Source organism: Dermacentor silvarum, chromosome 1 (assembly GCF_013339745.2).
Source record: "Dermacentor silvarum isolate Dsil-2018 chromosome 1, BIME_Dsil_1.4, whole genome shotgun sequence".
In the NCBI taxonomy this organism is placed as follows: domain Eukaryota; kingdom Metazoa; phylum Arthropoda; class Arachnida; order Ixodida; family Ixodidae; genus Dermacentor; species Dermacentor silvarum.
In genome coordinates this window covers 321,870,998-321,878,507 of record NC_051154.1, presented here as the reverse complement: position 1 = coordinate 321,878,507, position 7,510 = coordinate 321,870,998, and the positions used below count along the sequence as shown (strand labels likewise).

The 7,510-nt window shown below is 43.1% G+C and overlaps 1 pseudogene; it reads left to right on the top strand.

The window, feature by feature from the left end:
• Nucleotides 1-209: 209 nt before the first annotated feature.
• On the top strand, nucleotides 210-6,929 carry LOC119437323 (uncharacterized; annotated as a pseudogene).
• Nucleotides 6,930-7,510: the final 581 nt, after the last annotated feature.

Genomic DNA, 7,510 nt, shown 5'->3' with positions numbered 1-7,510 from the left:
CATTATTATTGCCATCAAACAAAAATATAAAGCAGATAAGACGTTTCATGTAAAAAGAAGATGCAGGAGCTACATTTGTGAACTACATCCACACGTCATGTTATTTTAATTCTTTGAGCGCACTGCCGCACGACGGTGGCATAAGATAACACGCTCTATCTCCTGTTCCTAGTCCCTCAAAGTGCCACCGGGCCATGATTGCCCTGTTAAGCCCAGACCACACGTACGCTTGCGGACGCGCGCAAGCTCGCGTCTACGCGCCTAGTGCCTGCCGCGCCTCGCGAGGAATGGCGGTTTACATCCACAAATACGCGCGACAGCGCGCTCACACATTGTCGTTTGGGAAGACGTCGTTTCGTACGGAATTATTTACAGTGTATCAAAATACGTAAATATTTATAAACTTCATTTTTAGTATTTTAGAGTTATTAAACCAACGCAAGGAAAAATGAAAATGCTCTTTCCCTACATGACATAATCAGATTCACTACGAATTGGCAGCAGCATTGGCATGCCATCAACAGCGCCGTTTTCCCGCCTTTCCGCATCGCCTGCGTTGTTTAGGGCACTCACGTTTCGTCCATTTCGTGCGTGTGCCGTCAGAAGTTGTCGCTGTCTCCCTGGCTGCTTCCCGTCGGCATCATGCCCGCAGTCTCTTCTCGTACGAGGCTCCTACTATTGCTGCAACAGATACTGCTGCTAATAATATTGAAGAGGAGACGAGACCAACGACGGTGCCGGCAGCGGCGACGTTGGTGGGTTCGACCTGTGTTTTTGGCCCGAAAGCAAGAAGGCCTGTACCACACAGCAGTGAGTACTCCGATTATTTTACTAGAGGTGTTGTGTCATGTCGCTCTTCAGAATCTGTCCTTGGTCCAATTTGTAATTAATTGCTAAAGAGCATGTGTATTGCTGAAAAGTTCGACAACAGGCGTGCTGTCTTTTGGTGTTTTTTCGCCCCCGTGACCGTTAATCTGTAGTCTGCGTGTATTTATATCGCCAAGCAAGTCCGTTATTGCTTTAGTGATACAAAGAACCTATGCTGATCACATTCTTGTCGATCAGGTGCGCTGCATAAAAAGATCGACGACCATTTGCTTCCACGCCTGTTATGTCTGGATGATTGTTTGCATTGTTCATGCCAATTGCGGATGTGCCGCATGCGACAAGGAGATCATGGATTCTTTTGCAAGTACTACAGAATGACACCGCAGCTTTTTGACACGCTGTTAAGCTTCGTGGCTGCGGACCTGACCCGACTGCATCTCATCAGGGAGCCCTTGGAGCCTGGAGAGCGACTGGCGATGACTTTGAGGTTCGTAGAAGTAAATGCCGCATTGTGGGTATAATTACTTACTAATCATGCACCATGTAAGAAATGGTACAGGCGTAATGGTATTATTTTTTAACATTATTTTTTGCAGTAAGTTCATCGGCTGCTGCCGTGAAGTATTTCTCACAGAAATGTAAATCAAAACGTACAAGTTATCAGGCCAGGGCCCAATCTCTCAAGCTAGCCAATGCTGGCTGCTGCTTCATTTCAGTTTTATGTAAAAGCTCAAAAATAGGGTAAATAAATAGGCTTACAGTTTGCCTATGCAACAGCACATTCGTGCTATTTTCCGTCTCCTATGTACCACCTGGCTTCTTGTAGACATAGAATGCATTTTGTTGGATTGGTACAGGAGGTTCATTTTTCTTTTCTTTTAACACGAAAGTGTTTTATGCCGGGGTCCACCAAGACTTCACTGACGTATTTCCGTCACGGAAATACGTCATAGAACATAATACAAAGAAAGAAACCAGAAGAAAAGTTCCACAAACATGCAAAATTTGGAAATCGAACCCACGACCTCTCGGTCCGCGACGATAGATCGCCGAGCGTTTAACCCGTTGCGCCACAAACGCATTTGCAGAGAGCTACACAGACGCGCCTTATATATCTAACACTCCTCCGTGTACCCGCGCTCTTGCTCGGGGCGGTGCCGCCGCCTACGAGCAGAAAAGAGAAGTACTGCATTATGACACTAACGCGCACCGACAGTGAACGCTTCGGTGGTCTCAGCACTACGACGCCTCGATGCCAGCATTCGAAGGGACGCTGGCATCAAGAAGCACTACCAACGCCACCTAGGTGGCGTTCACCGTACTCAGCACAGCGGAGCGTGGCCTCCGCAATTAGCTCTGAAAATGTTTCTGAAGTTGATCGCGGAGGCTGCAATTACGACGCGCTGTACGCGCTGATTTGACTGGGTGACGATTCAGTTACGTGCTTTGTCTTGGGCGTTGTATTAGTGTGTCAGTTACGTGCTTCGTCTTTCGCGTTGTGCTAGCGTGTGCAGCGTAGTGCAGCTTCCATATGCACGACGGTTGCTCATGGTCATCGACGTTGGTAGTCGTGATGGAGGAGACGTGCCACCAGGCGTCAGCGTGGGTGCATCAACGCCTAAGGGCGCTTTAGCCACAAAACACCAATAGACCTTATATATCAATGTGAAATAAACATTACACTACTTCTGTGAAGACACGTTTCACTTTCGTGTTCTATACCGATTCCTATATAAGAGGGATCAACCACATTTTTTTTGCTGTTACAGTTACCTGGCTTCAGGGCAGGAGATATGTCAAGTAGCACTCTTATATCGTGTAGGTCTCGAAACTGCCAGGCAATGCATACATGGCACATGTCGAGCTATATGGGCATGCCTCAAGGATCATTTCATGAAAGTAAGTATACCATTACCCTTGACGTATATGTGATACACTGTGATGATCGCTGGCAGTGTCATGCGAAATGTTTACCACTTCATTAAATAATGCTGTCTCCAAGCAGTACCAAAACACAAATTAATCAACTTGGCCTTCGTCCGTTATGGGCACAGTATTTCTTGTAATTCATGAAATGTGTGTTATAGCGAGCTTGGTCCTGTGGACACAACAATGACGTTTGTCATTTGAAATGACACCGCATGCTTTCTAGCAATGTGGACATTGTGTGGCAATATTTTTTTCTGGTTAAGAGTAATGTCAAGTCCCGTACTATTCTAGACACCAACCCGAGATGAGTGGGAGAAGATTGCTCAAGGATTTTCTACTCGATGGCAATTCCCCAACTGCTTGGGTGCTGTCGATGGAAAGCATGTGGCAATCACATGTCCACCAAATTCTGGAAGTAATTACTTCAACTACAAGGTAAATTGCTACGTTTTCACTTTGTTTGCATTATGTGCTAAGGGAATTTTTTATTTGGTAATTGAAATTATGCCAGGAAGATGAAAATTTGCAGATAGCACATCATAAGTTAGGTGCCATGTGGAGTGCATTGTAGTGCTGTATAGAAGAAAAACTGAAATGCAAATGGGCATATGGTTATAAAATGAGGTATTGCAATCCTTTGACCTTCAAGCATATGAAGAGTACAAGTATGAAAGGACACTATTCAGTTTAATCAGTGACAACTAACGAACCTCAACAGTATCCATTTATAGTTTTGCTGTTGCCTGCATTCTGCAGCCATTTCAGTAAACTTCCTTATATGATATGCTACATGTGACAATAATACCAAGCCTTGCTTGCTAAACAGGCAACTCAATTGTCTGCCAGCAGCCGTAAATTTCCTGTTTTCATGTGCATGCCTACACTTACTCTATTGTTGTTTTTTTCAGGGAACGTACTCAATTGTACTAATGGCTGTCGTTGACAGCAGCTGCAAGTATGTCCTTGTTGATGTGGGGGCCGAAGGCCGCGTAAGCGACGGAGGTGTGTTTAAAAACTCGGAATTTGGCAAGGCCCTTGGGAAAGGAGATCTGAACATACCCTCGCTTGGCCTACTCCCAAAGACTACAGCAGCTGTGCCCTACGTCTTTGTAGGGGATGAAGCCTTTCAGTTAAGAAAAGACTTCATGCGCCCATTTCCCTCAAAGCACCTTGAAGATGAGAGGAGAGTCTTCAACTACAGGTTGAGCCGAGCAAGGTATGGTGTCATTATGGTTGTTAGGTGCACTGAGATATTAAATTCAAGAATGAGACATTGACGGTCGCTCTTTTAATAGTGGACCTATCACTGCAAAGTCAATAACAGTAGAGATCTTAAAGAATACTTCCACAACCGAAACTGCTTCAGAGCTTCTCTGTAGTGCCCCTTTAAAGGGCACATGTACCACGGAAAGAACAGATGCACCACAAGAAAGATAGATGTGTGGTGCTTAGTGCCACTGGGGTTCTTGTCTGTTCCTATCATTAGCATAAATATGTCTCTAAAAAGGCAGACTTGGGGAACAGTTTCTTCTAACCGTTTTTCTAAAGGAAGTGTTTGGATTTCAATAATTGTTTGCTTTATTGCGACAGACGGTGTGCTGAAAACGCATTCGGCATCACAGCAGCAAGGTGGCGGATCCTTCTACGGACCATTAATTTGCTTCCCGATAACGTGGACTTCGTTGTGAAGGCTGCCTGCATCTTACACAACTTCTTGACTGTTCATAATCCACAGTCTGACAAATACAGAGACCAAGAGGACAAGTTCGGAAATTTTGTACCAGGCCACTGGCGTCAAAGCATCCAAGCCTCGGCGGGAGACACCAGAATGCAGCAATTTTATCCCCTTGAATCAACACATTCAAGGAATTACTGACAGTGAAGCTGCACATGCCAGGAACCTCTTCACATCCTACTTTTGCAGCAATGCAGGTGAAGTTCCTTGGCAGTGGCACCAACCAGGCGTTTCGAAAGAAGGTGCTTTGAAGCGTCTACGTGAGCAGCGGTTCTACCGGCTACAATGATGGTAAGCATTTGTCAACATAGCAAAAGCAACGTAACGCTACTTCAGTCATGCATCATTGCTGCTCACTGTGGCTTAGCAGTGGTGCTGTTTACGGATTAATTTTGTGGCACCTGCAAAAGAAAAAAAAATGTTGGTGCTATGAATTTGTTTATCCATGTTATGAATTTTGTAGTCCATCTACTTGACGGTAGCTGGAGGTTTCATTTGGAGGAGAAATTTATTGAAGCTGGTGATATTGGCAACCATCCCAAAACGAAAACATCTTGCGTTTTGTGAAAGCATTTATTTCCCAGTACCAAAAATACAGCAATATTTATTTAAGGATACCCAGCTACTGCTGGCATTTTCTTGCATTGCCACAGCTATGCTGTTTGAAAGAGTATTGTGAAAGCAAGTATTCATCATTTAAAATATCTTGTTCTGTAAGAAGAGGTTCAAATAGGAAAAAAAAAAGATTAAGTGCATAGTTGCAAATTGAACATGGAAACTTATTCAGAACGACTCAATACAAATATTAGTGACAAGCAGCCTGCATGTCAAAAAATGGAGAATGCGGTATCACAATATAGCAATGAAACACAGAACACAAGAAGGAAGCATATGCGAGGTGACAGATAAAAGTACAGTAAGCCAAAATTCAACACAATAAAATAGTTGTATGCCTACATGGGGGTACGCATCTTAGTTTGCATAGCTTGGCTCTCCAGAAGAGTATTGCACAGGTGGATGGCACATGAATCATTGACGAGTTCAAAGGTATCACAGTATGTGAGGATGATTAGAAATGGTAACAAAAGTAAACAATGAACATTACATGCACATATAAATAAGTGCAAATTCAAATTGAACACATGAAAGCTTATCCCAAACATAAAAACACCAAAATAAAAGTATCACTGGCAAGCAGCCAACATCTTAAAAATGGAGAATGCACCATTGACTAGATTAAACATATCACAATATATAAGGATGGCTTAAGAAAGGGAAACTAAAAGTAAATAAACATCAAAAGCACATAAATAAGTGCAAATGGAACACATGGAAACTTATCCAATACAAAAAACACTAATAAGTACCACATAAGAAAACCTACACAAAAATATAACTTCTGAACACACGAAATGAACAAATGCAAATGGCTGGACTAAATGTAAAAGTACATATACAAAAGTTCTAAAAGAAACATATAGTTATCAAACATTCTGTCTTGATGAGTTGGTTGGTAGTTTCAGTGTGCAGATAGCAAATGGACAAGTAAAATTAAAACATAGCATAAACATTGATCCTTGTTGTTTGTTACCCGCCGTGGTTGCTCAGTAGCTATGGTGTTGGGCTGCTGAGAACAAGGTCGCGGGATCGAATCTCGGCCACGGCGGCCGCATTTGGATGGGGGCGAAATGCGAAAACACCCGTGTACTTAGATTTAGGTGCACGTTGAAGGGCCCCAGGTGGTCCAAATTTCCGGAGTCCCCCACTACGTCGTGCCTCATAATCGAATCGTGGTTTTGGTACATAAACCCCCATAATTTAATTTCTTTGCCTTGCCCATATGCCATCGGCACTCTGAAGCTGCATTATAAAGGTTCTGAGTATGGAAAAAAATTAGTTAGCTCCTTAATTACATTCAAAATCTTTATGTACATGTCCGTTTGCCTTTCTGTTCTCACTCGTTTCATGAGTGGAACAATTGCCATCGAAAACTGCTCGATGTGATCTTTTGGCTGTGGGTTTTCCAGCGCACTGGTAACACGCCCTAGCTGCTGCGCTAACAAATCATCAGTGTTTGCCTTCCTCTTTCTACTTGCAGTCGTAGCCGTGGACGTCGCCACTGAGGACGCCTGTGCACGAGGTGCAGGCGTTGCCACTGATGGCACTGACATGTCTGCCATCACCACCTCCTCCAACTCGTGCACCTGCACGTAACCTGCATCGCCAAAGTTGCACATGTCGGTGAAAAGCTCCTCTGCAGTGGGCCCTTCCTCCAGGTCGTCGTGGCTTGCTGCCACAGGTTCCCGTTGGCTCAGCATTTCAAAGTTGCCTGATGTGCTGATACGTGAAAAAAAAGGACATGTTCATTGTAGATATTTTTGTGTGTACATATTTTAAATTATTTTTAAAGCAATATGAAAATAAAGTTCATTTACTAAACTGCTTAACTCCTCTCTGTCTACAATGGTTACCCAAACATATAAGAAAAACATGGCACATAAACACACATAACACAGTGTGATGTTTTATCTTTAGTCTAGGTTACATTTTCATTTCATTCATTAGCACATTGTATGTTTCAGTGAACACAACATACTTTCCTTACTGCAAAAAATGATTGCTTCATAACTATGGAAGACAACTGATGTTTCTTATCCCTTAAAAAAGCCATTTCGTACTGGTGGCGAAAGCAATGTTCGTGCGATCCAAGTATTTGATTCGGATTTTCAGAAACATGCTGTGTGAAGTAAACATTTACATGTCTAAATATAGCAGACGGAACTATTTTGGTCATGCGCAACAAATTCTGCAGCGTCATTTGGTGAAAGCGTGTGCTTCACAAGCTAACGACAGCCACATGTCCCATAAATTGAGGTTAATTCATACCTTTACAGTTAATATTGCAAAATACATGAAATTCGTCACTGTTTCACTTGTCAAAGCTGATGTTGAATTCATGGAAGTTATAGTTGTCAAATAAAACCTATGGTGTCCTACCTTCGGGCACAGGGTGGTTAC